The sequence below is a fragment of the Rhamphochromis longiceps genome, linkage group LG3 (assembly GCF_057381845.1).
Source record: "Rhamphochromis longiceps isolate RC_006_pf linkage group LG3, R_longiceps_female_GT1.1, whole genome shotgun sequence".
Classification (NCBI taxonomy): domain Eukaryota; kingdom Metazoa; phylum Chordata; class Actinopteri; order Cichliformes; family Cichlidae; genus Rhamphochromis; species Rhamphochromis longiceps.
This window is the reverse complement of record NC_140559.1, coordinates 54344680-54359846: the sequence shown is the minus strand read 5'-3', so window position 1 is coordinate 54359846 and position 15167 is coordinate 54344680. Positions and strand designations below refer to the sequence as shown.

General features: G+C 40.8%; 1 long non-coding RNA gene across 1 annotated transcript; it reads left to right on the top strand.

Annotated features, from left to right (window-relative positions):
• Window positions 1-651: 651 nt before the first annotated feature.
• LOC146675302 (uncharacterized) lies at window positions 652-1805 on the top strand. Its single transcript, XR_014910658.1, has 2 exons — window positions 652-965; window positions 1557-1805. It is a non-coding gene; the product is annotated as an uncharacterized LOC146675302 (long non-coding RNA).
• The last annotated feature ends 13362 nt before the right edge of the window (window positions 1806-15167 follow it).

Genomic DNA, 15167 nt, shown 5'->3' with positions numbered 1-15167 from the left:
CCAGTCATATGGTAGGCAAACCCTATAGCATAGGGTATATTTCTTCTTTTTGACTACTATAAAATGAACACATTGATTAGATAAGACTTCCAACTAGACTTTGTGACCAAAAACACATCTGGAGAGTGTTATCAAGGTTCAACTGGTCAGTATAGTCAGTTTTTTCATAAACTTCTGTATGATTAGAGAGAGAAATCCCCACCAGATTTCAGATACTCCCACAATGGTTTTAGTTGTCAAATATAGAAGTTTTAACTCTTTTCCTCTTGACATGGTGATGGTGAGCAACCATTGAGCTCTTGGTGACTCTGAACGCCAGCCTGAGAGCACTGCAAGTGGTGTACACAGCGTCACAGTGCTGTGATGTGAGAAGGTTCAGATATTCAGTCACAGTTTATCTATATAGCACAACTGCTTTAAAAAGGTATGAATGCATTAAGCTTTTTCTATGAAAATAAAACAATAAACCAAAGTGTGGATGGTGCTGTGAAAGGATTTAGTTAAAACAGGGACAGCAACAGCAATCGCCCCGAGAGTAGTGTGCTGTAGGAAAAAGTTGGGTTTTTGAGGCTGCAGATACACACGTCTTGAAATTCTTGGCTGTGTGTGCATTAGGACACTACACAGCAAATTCAAAAGTGTTAGATTTTTTGGTGTTAATAGTCTCCTTGCAAAAGTAGAGTTAATTTTACTCTAAGCAGAGTCACATTCTTTTAATGTAACTCTGAGGTGTAAAATGATAGTAGTTAAAATCGAGTGTTAAAAATGAGTGTTTCTCTGTCAAATCTGGAGGTGTTACAATGGAAACATTAACTCTTGACCTCTTAACTCTGAACTCCTAGAGGGGCTATGACACCAACAGAGTAAATTCACAGACTCCGCCCCCAGCACGGCTCCAATCGAAGCTGAAGTGAAGCCGTTTCAGAACATTTTGCTCTACATATTTGAGTTGTTTGCCATGCTTGGTAAGTCATTTTTTTTTCAAAGATTGTTTCAATTGTTATTATGAGCTTTTACTTCTGTGGCTCTTTGGAGTTGAGACAAAGCTGTGTGAAAGGCATTAGCCATGTTGCTCGCTGATAGCATAATATTCTGTTTTAGCTAGCTGAAAGGTATTGTTTGCGGGCAAATACCACAGCCTTGAAAAAAGCTTGCATGTGAATTTTCAGTCAAACGTTTGGTCAAATACACCTAAAACAATGTCTAGAATGTGAAATGTTGGTATAATGGTGCTACTTGAAGCCTGAAAACGATCGCCCATAAAATAAAATAAAAAACGAGCAAACAGCAGTAGCAGACGTCCTGACTGGATTCTACGTTAGCATAGATCCCTCCAGAGTTTTGTGCACACGGTTTAGGTAAAAATGAAAAAGGTTGCGGTTTTACATTTAGTTCAGTATTACCTGTTGCCTGTGTCTTTGTCTTTTGGGAAAATACTTTACACAAGTAATGGCTCAAAGAGGATTCCTTTTTTTTTTTTACTGTGCTGCAATTGTTTACTGGATTATTTGTGCCATTAATTGGTGTCAACTAATTTTTATTCGGTCTCCGCACAGGATATGCTTGTGAAGATGGAATATGGGGGAGAGCAGAAGTGCGTTGAAGTTCCACAAAGGGATGAATGAAGGACATGCATATTGTATTGAAGAAATAAGTGATGAGAATGCTGTTATTTGCATTTACCATGTCAGACCTTTTGATAAACAAAATTCTAATGAAAGTGAGAACATGTACACTGTTACATCTTTCAGAAAATGTTTTGAAATTGTGGTGCACAGTTCAGAATAAATGTTTTTCAAAAACCATTGCATCTTTTTAGTAAATGTTTATTTCCAAAAGAAATTTCTAGAAGTTCAGAACAGTAAAATTCCCGCTTTTTAGAATGAATTAGAAGATAACTCTTACGTAGTTAAACTAAAATACTCTTTGAGAGTTAATATATAAACTCTTAACACCAAGTGTTAAATTATCAACTCCAGACAGATTTGGTGTTTAACACTAAATCAGAGTTAACGTACCAACTCTCCAAAAAGAGTTAAATTAACACTCTCTGGTGTGGACCCATATAGACACTTTAATAGTGTTGAAATCAAATCCGACAGTGTTAATTTGGACATGCTGGATTTGCTGTGTAGGTTAGAAAACATTTTGTAGCCAATGTTGGACTAATTTCAATTAAATGATGGCTGTCCGAATCTGCAGTCTGCATCTGTGAATCACTGGTGTATTTCTTGATGTAGCCCCTAAAAGATTTGACTGTAAAAGTGGCACCTACTTTGGACCCAGCATCCAGTTTTGTAGTGCTTTGCTGTTGCTAGCTTTTCGGCAAAAAAAGTAGCCTTTATTTTTCCATAAAATATATGTAACTAATTCTAGCATCAGTTCTACTTCACTGGAAAAGACTCTTCTTTTATACACACATAATGATCTATGCTCAGTGTAATGTTACAGTAAGTACGCATATTTATATAATGCCCTTCTAGTCTTACAGACCACTCAAAGGGCTTTAGACTACAAGTCACATTACAACCAATCATTCATACTCAGTGTATAGAGTCACCACTTGATTCTCTACACTTCTAGCACTTTATCGACCTCACAGCTGATTTAAAATCATCAGTGTGTCTTTGGACTGTAGGAGAAAGCCAGAGTACCTGGCGGAAACCCACACAGGTACAGGAAGAACCAGGAAAAAACCAGCTGAGCTTAAGCGCAATGGCTCAGTGGTTACCACAGCTGCCTCCCAGCAAGAGTACCTTAAGTTTGAACCCGTGCCCAAGACTTCAGCGTGGCATTTACTAGCAAAAAATACACATAATGATTTTTAGTCAAAGTAGTACAGTATAGCGATTCAAGAAAATGCTAAGTTAATGCTGCTTAGCCCAGATACACCTCTAATATAATTAAACTAGGCTAGCAGATGATATAAACTATACACTTACAGCAAAATGCTCATTTAAGCAAGTACTGCTGATTAACAGGAATGATGTTTAAAAGGCTTAGGATGGAAACATGCTAATTACCTCTAAACACTTTACAGCTAAGCTAATGAGAATGGTCTACATAAATATTAAGAGATCACAAAAGTTATTATAATTAAGCTTCCATGAATGTCAGAGTTCACATGTGTCCATGCAGCAATTGTTCACATATTTCAGGCTGCACTATAGCATACATTTATCAGAAAATATACACCAAACTATGGAAAGTCACTTAGCAATACTTCTCTTGGAGGTATTTCCAAAATTGTCCATTTTATTTAATCATAAGGAGATAAGATATTCTTGCTGGTAAACACTTAAAAACATTAAAAACCACATATGTATTTTCAAGCATTCTTGTGAATGAAATGTAAACACATGAGTGGCACACAGTGGTTCTTGGCAAGAGTGGTATTGCTATTTATTAGATGGTAATCTTTCAACCCTACAATGTTTATTCACTGTTTGAATTTCACTAAGTTTACATTACTGCAGAGCAAGCAGATACAGTCACGGTGGCTTTAGGAGCTAAACTCTGGAGCAGCTCTACAGTTAGGAGGACTAAGTTATAGGAAGTATTCCACTGTTTTTCTACTGGGAACAGTCTCGATATCAATAAACCAACGTTTTGCTAGATGCACGCAGCAGTTGTTCTTTCAATTATGATTGCAGGCTTCAAACTATTTCTGTATAAGATAAAGCTGCAAGCGTCTAAGTCTGTTTGTTGGGAACGAAGGATAGGAGAACAACCAAAATTACCTGCAATTACCACCCACGATCTCACGCATTTATCTCTGACTTCTCCCAGACCAGCGCGCAAACACGCTGAACATCCATAGCGATGCTCCTAAATAACTACTTGCACTCATACATCTGGGGAAAAATGTATAAACACACTTGCTTACAAATCTAAGATCTTTGTACAAAGAGCTACTGTCACACCCACGGCCCAAATGGCTGTTTTCTGTTGTCAGTCATTTACTCCCAAAACATACACTTACCCGCACTGACAAAGACTTCCATCTTTTATTATCTTGCCACACAACAAAGCCCAAATTCATGTGTGCTTTCTATCTCACTCATAATCTTCCTCCTGCACTCTGGGGAGTCATTTCAAAACAGTAAGCGCAGCCCCGTGCAAGCTTAAAGTGCACTGTGTTTGCCGGCGCGTGCACATACACAAACTGTTACGGACCCGCGCGTGCTCCCTGATGCGTCGTCCCTGATGCACTTGATAGCTGGTGATAGTAGCCATTGTGAGACGCAATGTTCCCCATCTCTGTGTTGTGCTGTTATTACATTAGCAGCTCTGATTTTATCCCCTTCTTCTTTTCTTCGGCTCTGCACCTCTCTGCCTTGTATCTCTCTATTTCTTCCTCTATCGAGCCTCCCTCCCCCCGTTCTTCCCTCCTTCCCGGTTCTGTCTGTTGTGATTTAGTTCCTACAGTGTTTACTCTCCTATGCAGTTTCAGAAACCAGGGGAAATCATAACTCTAACCTAGGCTGAGTCTCTCTCCAAATTATAGCCATTGATTTGTGTCTTTATTACATCTTCAATGGAACCTTGTTCACCAGCTTCACCAGATCCTGATGCTTTGTGCGGCTCAACACTGCCATCCAGTGATGCTTTAATCCACCGGTGTGCAACAAAGAGAGGCAAGCTCAGGTTTCGTGTTGTGTATGTGTGTACGGCTGCTTATGGATTTTACCTGACACACATGAATGGAGACAACCATGATGCTTGTTTCCATTCACATGAGGTGCCGCATACTGTAGGAGGATATAGCAGAGAAGGACTACTAACTGTCGTTCGGCTCAATAGCTCAATTCCAGTGAACGCAACTGAGTTAGTACATCTCTGTGGAACCTCAAAGTGACTGAGATGAGGGTCGCTCCATTCTCTGCATCTCTCACTCGCTCTCTTCGTGGTGGTTTACATTACCCTGGGCAGAGCAGTTTGGAGCAGAATGGCAGCCCATGGCTGGTTTGATGCAGGAATGCCCCGGCCATCTGCTGCACATTAGAATTAGACCTCCAGCCCAATTCAATTAGCAGCCCAAGCCAGTGCCACTGATTGGGCAGAGGGGGGAGTGCTACAAGTCAGCCACCGGCCCCCAGTAAACACGATAGACCGGAGGGTGTAATAGGAAGGAAAATTATGGAGGACAAAATTTTTTTAAATCAAACGTTTCTAAATAAATTCTTCTAAAAACGAACCAGGTGTGAAAGACGAGCGAATAGAAACGATCAGAGACTGGAACATGACTGAGTGCTGGTGGATATGCCTGAGGTCATACCACAGGTTTGATCAGCAATTTATCACCATAGGGTAATCCTCATCAGAGATTGTGATTTTAAAAAAATAGCTCCGAAATTGTCAGGGAATTGAAAGCCTGTTTTCCTTTTTCTTTTTTTTTCTTTTTTTTTTTTTTGGCTTTTGCAAATCATGCCAAGTCAGATTTAACAACAACAGCGGTGGAAGACAAAACAAAAGCCTTCCAGAACATGATATCTGCCAACTTTTTGAGCAAAACAAGAGGAAACAGGCAAAGCTGATTGAATAAAGGAGAAAAGGCCCCCACAGATAAGCATCTTATTTGCCTTCACAATATTTGGACTAAGACAGATGGAAATAAACCCAACCATTATCCGGAGCAAAAAATCCGAACTTCTGAAGAGGAACTGCAACATCTGAAAGAGGCGAAAGCTTACGTAGCAGAATCTGTCGAACTTTTAATACCTGCTGAAATGAGCCAAAGTACGACTCAAAGATGTCTTCCATTATAATCAGTGTTTGATAGGTCACGCTGATGCTTTTAATCAAAAACATCATATTAGAGGATTCAAAGACAATCCACCCAAATTCTGCGTGCGCTTGACCTTACTCTATAATAACAAGTGTCGGAAAGGCCATCCTACCTTTGAATTAGAGTGACTGGAATGAAGAGTATTGTGTCTGTGTGCGCTTATAGCTCTCACATTATGGGTTAAGGTGTAAAGGCAGGTGTTAAGCGTTAATAAGAATCTCAGTCACTGTCAGGTCGTCTGACGGAACGCAAGACAGATGCACGTTCGTGTTTTGCTAACAATGAATGACTTAGCCGGGCAAAACATCCAACATATACAAAGGCAGGTGTACACAAACCTTCCTGCCTAATCTGCCTAATCCTCACAAAATCCACATACACACACTTTGGGGGTTGCAGGACATATGCATCCAGTGGAACAAACTTTCTCAAATGTTCAAGACGCTGTCAAATGCTCTCAGAGCCCTTGGAGACATAATGCACAAAAACATTGAGTCATGTAAACAGTGTTCGTGTGAATCTGTTCCCAATTATCTCCTGCATATTTCTCTGATTCTTAACTCACAGCAGACTGGCATCACTGGAAAACCAAAACTTTTAAATGAATTGCAGGATTGTGCTTTTTTGCTCAAGCGAATGTTCACCACAAGCATTTGTTTTCTTATTCTCGTGCATAGCAAAATATGTTGAACAGTATTTGCACTAGCCTGTTCCCCCCGTCCCCGTCGCCAACGGTGGGCCGTACGTTTGTGTGTTCGTCGGGATGGGATTCTGTCGATGTGTGAGAGCAGGGAGGGCAACTTGTCGACTCCCTTTTCTCATCTCTCACCTGCTCCTCACACCACAGAAAGAAAAACAACAACAACAAAAAAAGCCTGCAGTGGAGCAGCACACCGCGTTGTGCAAACATGCCCTCGGGCAGGCACCGCACACACAAATACAAACTCACACGGTTAACAAAATTTCAAAAGTAACAAACACACATAGGGCAGGAAACCTCAAAAAACATATCATTACTCTTTAAAGCTCTAAAAGACCACAAAGAACCAACAAGAGGGTAGAATCTAAAGAAACGCAAGCAGACACAGACAGAGATGGGCAGTAACGCGTTACTTGTAATGCGTTACTGTAATCCAATTACTTTATTCAAGTAACGAGTAAAGTAAGGGATTACTATTGCAAAAACGGTAATTAGAGTACCGTTACTTTCCCGTAAGCACGCTGCGTTACTGCGTTACTAAAACTGTGATTTTTTTTTGCAAGAATGTCTCATGACAGTGACATAAGCGAGTGCGCCGTGACAACAGCTGTGTGCAGATCAACAATGGATCATATATGTGCAGGAGACAGTATGAGCGTGCAGCGTTTAAAGCGTGGAAGTACTGACCTTACTTTGAGTTTGATTCCATAAAAAGTGACAAAAACATTAGTGTCCGTTGTGCGTGGGAAGAAAACTTCTTTTTACAGCGAAAAAAAAACCCTAAACTTCCGAGCAAGCACCGAGTGCGCAACGACGTAATGGGAAACTCACAGAAAAACTCGCGGATTCTTCCACTGACCGCTGCGGCACACCTGCACCAGGGTAAATATCCGCCTAACCCACTCCTGCTTTACAGGTAAAAATAGAGCGACAGGACCGCTGAGTCTTTGATTTTATTTATTTTCTGCTGTGTTTTACTTGCATCTATTTGAAAGAGTGAGTGCAAACACAAAAAACTATTTTATTTTATCTGCTGGAATGTGTAGAAAATAGGTTTAAATGTTAAACAAATTTCTTCCAGTCAGAGAATGTTGCATATAATTACATTTTTGCTTGATGCATAAAGTTAAAAGATTAAAACTAATAAAACACGTTTTAAAAAGAGACATTTCCATTTGATTACATTTTGTATGATGGATTATGTAGAAAAAGCAGAATTGGGCTGAAAGATCTATCGCTTTATCACCTCTTCAGGTTGTAAATCATGTTTTTAAAAAGTAACTAAGTAATTAATTACTTTGAAAATGAGTAATCAGTAAAGTAACAGGATTACTTTTTTGGGGAAGTAATCATTAATTAGTTACTGATTACTTCTTTCAAGTAACTTGACCAACACTGGACACAGAAAGGTTCGCCTCGGTGTGACGTAGCCGTAGACGGAGTATTTATGCTGCAGTCCGCAGGTGAAACACTGCTAGCATTTCTGTGTGATGGAAAATGCAGATACAGACAGAGCCTCCTAAACAGCATGTTAGGAATGACTGTGTCTCTATGTGTGTGTATGTGTGTGTAATCTCCATCATCCCACTGTTTTGCCTCTCAGCTAAATTCAGCCACTATTATTGGCCAACAGGAAAATCCTTAGCCTGGTGTGATTAAGTGTCCCGATCGATAAGTGCACTACACTACCTGTGTCCTATGAATATGTGTGTCTGTGAGTTGAAAACAGGACACACTGAGGTAACCGCATGAGCAGAGAGGCTTCTGGATCAATAAATTTGTGGTTTCAGTATCTCAGAGTTATTGCCTTAGCATTTATTTTGACAGCCCTTATGAGTGCGTCTTTATTTCATTGTTCCCATGATAATAGGACAGAGGTGCAACAACTAGAGTCATGGTGCCACGACAATAACTTGGTCTTAAACACCAAAAAGACCAAGGAGATCATTGTAGATTTCCGGAAGAGGGGTCATAACAACCACCTGCCTCTCTTCATTGGCAGTGAGGCGGTGGAGAGGGTGAGCAGTTTTAAATTCTTGGGGGTAACTGTGACCGAGGACCTGTCCTGGGGCAACCATATCACCTCAGTTGTACGGAAGGCCCAACAGCGCCTCTACTACCTGAGGAGACTGCGGAGCGCACACATTCCCAGATCTCTGATGTTGAACTTCTACAACTGTGCCATCAGCAGCGTTCTGACGCATGGATTTCTAGTGTGGTTCCCCAGCTGCACCAAGGCCGATCAGCAAGCACTCCAGCGGGTGGTGAAAGAAGCTGGCAGAATTATTGGAACAAGTCTGCCAGAGATCAGTAATATCTTCCCCACTCGCTGTCTGAGGAGGGTGCACAGTATCCTGCGGGACCAACATCACCCTGCGCGCCACCTTTTCCATCTGCTGCCCTCAGGGAGAAGGTACAGGTCTATACAGGCCAGAACATCCAGACTGGCCAACAGCCTGTATCCACAGGCTGTGAGGCTCCTGAACTCTCTGCCCCCCTCTCACGGACAATAACCATATCCAACTTCTTAATAGCAATGAACTGGTCTGCATTGGTGCATCATATCTTTATTCTCTTCCCCCTCCTGCCCCCCCCCCCCCCCTCTTTCTTAAATAGATAACTATCATATCTGATATCATATCTCACAGTACAATAATATTGAATGGGTTGCATTGTTGTATTTTGTCATGTTTCTCAGGTCTTTGTCTGAATTTCTACGAACATTATTGCTAAGGATTGTCTTATTGCATTGGAGTCACACTGGGTTAAATATGTACACTTGGGTTTTAAGGGGTATTTATTATTTTCTTCTTTTTTTTGGGTTGTATGGAAGCCCCAAACGCAATTTCATTGTTCTTGACAATGACAATAAATAAATAAATACTAAATACTAAATACTAATAATGCAATAAGTGTGTTGATTCTGCTCATCGGTGTCAACATGGGCAGATAGACTGTATTCCCAGGATGTGCGTCACAGCTCGTCACGATTGCCGTGTGTACAGTCGATCCAGTGAGTCTCTATGATGAGTCACCCATTTCTACTACTCCGAATGAGAGCGTCAGGCTGGGATAGCTGTGACGTTTTTGGGCAAACGCCAAAAATTGAAAAATATATCTGTGTACAGATTAAATTATATTGTTTCTGAATAATGTAATCCCACATATGTATTTTAGCCCACATGCTAGAGAAAGAAATATTAGCGTACAGTAGTTGTAAGTAAGCAGCAAGCCAACAAATTAGCCAGATTAACTGGATATGAAGGTATTTATGTATGCAGAGACACAGTTCAGTCAGGACCTTTAGAGAAGGTTCAGATATTTTTGTTTGACTCTTCTAAGTGCAGCAGCACGGACGTCAGAGGATGTGTCCATGAAAACAGATTTGATGCTGATTAAACCAAAAATAGCTCGGGAGGTGGGTTGCAAAGCGGCTTAAACCTGTGAGCAGGCCCGGTTTGAGATGCCCAGTTGGATGTGTAGAATAATATTGAGATCAGCTGATCAACATAGGGTGTAGTGAGTGAGTGAGTGAAGCAATGAATGTGTTATCTTATAAGTTTCCAAGATTGTGCCATATTGTTGCCGAGGTAGTCCTCCCTTTAATGTTTCAGCCTGTGTTAAGTGAGGTAAATTTCATCATCCTCAGTTGACCCATCTGCAGGACACTGCATTACAGAGCACATGTGTCACATGTGTTTATGCCTGAAAGAAAAAGTATAATATCGATGACTAATTAGAAAAAGCTTTGCACATGTGCGTACACGTCATGCAATTCAATCCCATACTAAACCCCTTGCACTAGCCAAGCATGGGGATATTCATGTACTTGATATACGCTAAAAATAAGTCAATGCTGATTTTCTTCTGCCAAACTCACTGCATCACCTGCCTATGAGCTTTCTTCCTCACATACCAGTCTCTAGACCTGTGTGACTGAGTCCTAATGTATATCACAAGACAGGATAGGACAAATGTTGAAAGTGGAAAATATGATATTTATATGCAACCATTTAAATGTCTTGCATTTATAGGTATAAAATATCTGTGTTGTAAATGTATTGAAAAGCACAGATAAATAAGTAAAGGGATATTTCAGCTTCCTCCCTCATTTCAGCCTTGGTCCTTCTTGCCAAACACACACTGGAGGTCAAGTACCACATTTCTCAGACGCCATTCCACTCAAGGGCTTCTCTTTCTCTTTTTCCTTTGCCTTTCCTCGACTGCTTTTTTATGCCTTCTTTTCTTCTCTATCAGATGCAGACAGTAGGTACTCAATGCTTGGCCTCACACACGTCTGAGCCAGTGGTCATATATATATATATATATATATATATATATATATATATATATATATATATATATATATATATATATATATATATATATATATATTAGTCTAACTCACATACATACTGGAAACACAACCTTCTCTCTTGCACACAAAATCACACAAAGGGCAATAGCAGGCTATCACTCACCCTCAAACACACGCACACACACATGCACACCCAGCCCTACCTCTGTGTCCTTTTTGCCCTGTCTGAAATGTATTGTTTAGGTAAATGAGTCTGTGCACCCAGCGGGGGAATCAGCATGAATAAGAACCTGAATGCATTACCCCATTACTCTTCCCTCTTTCTCACTGTCTCTCTGTCCCTCTCTCTTTCTCTCTCGCTCTTGCTCTTTCTGTCTGTGTGGCCTCTGCCTCACTCAGCACCCACAGTCCTTGAGAGCTCAAATTGACATTGGAGACCTGGTTATTAATATGTGGATAGTGGATGCTTGTGTATGTGTGTAAGGTTTTTGTGTGTGTGTGAGCGCATGCAGCGGAGAATGATAGAGTGCTCTTGTCATTTGTGTGCACTCAATGTTGTGTGATTTGTTTTGAGAGAAAGATGAAGATGTGTTTTGAATGTACATGTGTGCAACTCAGTGTGTGTGTGTGTGTGTGTGTGTGTGTGTGTGTGTGTGTGTGTGTGTGTGTGTGTGTGTGTGTGTGTGTGTGTGTGTGCGCGCGCCCCCATGCAGACAGATTCAGGCAGGCTCTCTAATTAGAGAGACAGAGTGGAGCACACTGACTCAGAACAGGAGGAGAGGGATAAAAGAAAGGTTGCTTTTTTTATACCCCTGCTGAAAGCATTACACAGTGTACGTGTATGTGTCCCGCTGCCTGTTAGTGCTCTTATGCACATGGCCTCGTGTGCATCTCTGCGTGGATTTCTACCCACCTGTGCAAAGTTCACCTTCTCACTTTTTCTTTGTTCCCATTTCCTTTCACTGCCTCGCTGCCCGTTCATACGAGTACATGGATGCACGTGTGTTTCTGTGCACGTGTTTGTGTGTGCGTCCGCGCGCGCATTCGTCAGGTGTCACCCAGTGAGTCTGATCACCACAGAAAGCTGCCGCCACTGTTGGCATGGTGACTGCTGAAATGCTGTGAGACACTGCTGCCATGGTTTCCAGGCACGCCAAGCAGGGTGGAAAGAACCGGTGCTGCATCTCTACATTCGCTTCCTCTTTCTGTGTGTATGTGCATGCGTTTGAGGGAGTCCCCTTCCCTCATTACTGCCCTCATTGACTTCCATCTCACACGTCTCTTTGTTAGAGATGTGCCCTTAAAATGTGCAGAGAGACATGTTTCCCATCTTTCTGTGTATACTGTACATCTTTAGGCTTTAGGAGGTGCATACACGGCATAAAACTATCTTGGGTTGCAAGGTGTGTGTGTTTGTGGGCTTTTTTTATTGATTGGATCACAAAGCCATATCGTGCTCGGAGCCCGAGTTCTTTTTCGAGCCATATATTGGTTATGTAGCAAGAAATGTGCAACGCAGGAAGTGTTGAGTGCATTTGAGTAGACACAAGCCAAATTCAGTCTTTCTTCCCCCGTTAATACAGATCAATAAAGCTCTCTTTTAAGAAAAAAAACGTACTCAGTAACAGACCTAATTGTTTTAGCAAATCCAAAAGAAGTACTCAACCAAACATCCTGCTTATTTCCACGACTCCCACAGAAGTTTTTTTTTCTTTCTGTTTCAATTATTGTGCCACTTGTGGTTTTTACTCTAAATGAACTTGTTGTGATGCTGTTCTTTCAACATGTACTGGACGTCGCTGTGGCAACAGTCTTGTCTGTGAGCCATGGTGTTTTTATGTTTGTTCATTTTGTCACAAAGAGTCGAGAATTGAAATGACAACTGTGAAACACAAGTGTCAGGGTGGCCACAAACAATAGACATTGTAAAACAAAGGAGCCGCTTGTGCTCGTGGGGTGGTGAGAGCCCCTGCCTGAAGCTATAGCAGCTGGCTTGAGGTTATCTGAGCATGCCCGCTACCCTGGTGCCTGATGAATGTGTCTGCCTCTCACTTTGTTCTTTGTCTCTCGCTCGCTCCCTTGGGTTCTCTTCCCATTTATTGCTCATATAATATGACTTTATACTCTGGCTTTAGCCCCATTCTTTAAATAATCAACTCAGCATGTGTATATTTCAGTTCATGCTGTACACTATTCACTTATAGAGCATCCATAATATTCTGTTATGCCTATTTTCACTCTATATTATTATTCAGGGGACTAGAGGAAGCTTTATGAGATTAAAAGTTCTTTTAAAAGACATTATTTTTCTGATACTGGCCCTTCATTCAAAGCCTCACTTCATCATCATCATCATCATCATCATCATACTGAAATAAGCCATTTTAGCCTTTAGTCTTTTTAAGCCCTCCCTGCAGTCACTCCTGCTCTGCCTGGATGAAGGATCCATCAGTAAAGTAAATGGCTGCTTTATACATAGGGAACAACCATTAAGGTACCAATTAGCCAACTTGTATTGTTAGTCGCACTTAAACATGTAAAAGCAGCTCTTGCTATAGTTGGTGTGGTATCATATACATCCAGTCTTAACATAAGTGAAGACCACTTCACTTATGTTAAAATTTCTTTCACATAATTTTATTTACAGATTATGTTTTGATACCTTACCATTGCCCTTTTGTGCTGCGTTAGCATTAGCCTAGCCAAAAGTTTCACACTGGGTGAAACTTTGTGAAGAAACATGTTGCCTGGCGACTGTTGTTGGTGCAAAAAGGAACGCTGTTGCTACAGTTAACTTCTTTAAGAAAGTCAATGTAACTTTTCTTTTCCAATAAAAAGTCTGTTTGGTCAACCTTCAAATCTGCCGAGCACTAAGGTGAGTACAGGATCAAACTTTCTGAGGCAGATGGTGCTTAGAACACAGCTCTGTCTTTGACCATTTAAGGAAACACCTGCCAATCAATGTCAACAAGGACGACGAGCAGGAAGGGAACTGTTGAAGACTCACAGAAATCTATAGTCTGATCTTTGGGTAGATAGGGATGACTTGCATGTTATATATTCTGAACTCATTATTTTAAGTTTAGTCTGTGTTTAATCATGGCAAGAGTATACTGTAACACTTAATCATAACACCCATACATATAGCACCAAATCACAACAACAGCTGCCTCGAGGCACTTTAGAGTAAAGACCTGCAATAACACAGAGAAAACAGAGAAACCCCCAACAATCATTTAACCCCTTGAACAAGCGACAGTGGGAAGGAAAAACTCTCCTTCAACAGGAAGTAACCTCCGGCAGAACCAGGCTCATTTGCCACAACCACTTGGTGTGAGGGGAAGAAGACTTTCAAGTAATAGTTATTTTCTGTTAACAAGTCATCGAATTAACATTTTTACCACTGTTTTCCATAGTGTGACTATATCATAAGTACACAAAAATGTACTTAAATATTGAACATAATGATTGCTAAAAGTAAATTTCTTTTCCAATTCCAATGCAGATTTTTGCAACCCATTGGCAAGTGAAGCTCACTGACCAAAATTTGCAAAGCCTGGGAGACACAGCTACTTTGTGAAACTGTTCATTTGAGTGGGAATTGTTGAGTGTGAGCGAAGCAATCCTTTATAAAATGTCACTGCGCCCAATCCTGTACAAAATGTTTACGCAAATTACAAACACGCAGGCCGGGATAATCCCCTTCACGTGCTGTTAACTCCTGTGTAATCTGGCAAGCTGTCTCCTGTTCTAATATATGAACAGGACAATTGTGCTCTGAAGTGTTTCAGAAAGTTTGTGCAAGCTTGTGTGAAACACCAGGGTACACTGAGCTAAGGTTTTCTAGTCCTGTGTCTGGGACAGACATCTGTTTTTAATGTCCTTACCTCCATTTTCATCCTGCCATCCTTTCATAATTCGATTTCCTTTTTTTCCTTTCTTTTTTATATCCGCTGCCTTACATCAATCTCTGTCTGTCGCTCTTCATCTCCCCTTTTTCTTCATTCTTCCAGAACATTTTCCAAGGAAAGGATATCGGGGACCATCTGCTCACAAGATAAGACTTTGATAAGGTTACCTTGACTTGGAAAGCCACCACAGGCTTTTCTGATGTTTCCAGAAGTAATTTTTAACAAACAAAAAGACTAAAGCATAGAATTAACTGTGTGACATCAGCAGATTTGTGAACTTGTGGACTTTGTTTTAAACATGCTTATGTGGATTCAAGGCACATGAACAATAAATAATGCTTTATTTAAGCGACTGCATATTTAAGAAAAATCACTTTTGCACAAGTTGCTCTACAGGATCTTATGTTAGGATGTGTTTGATTTTTCACTCGGAGACAGCAGGACTGCAGG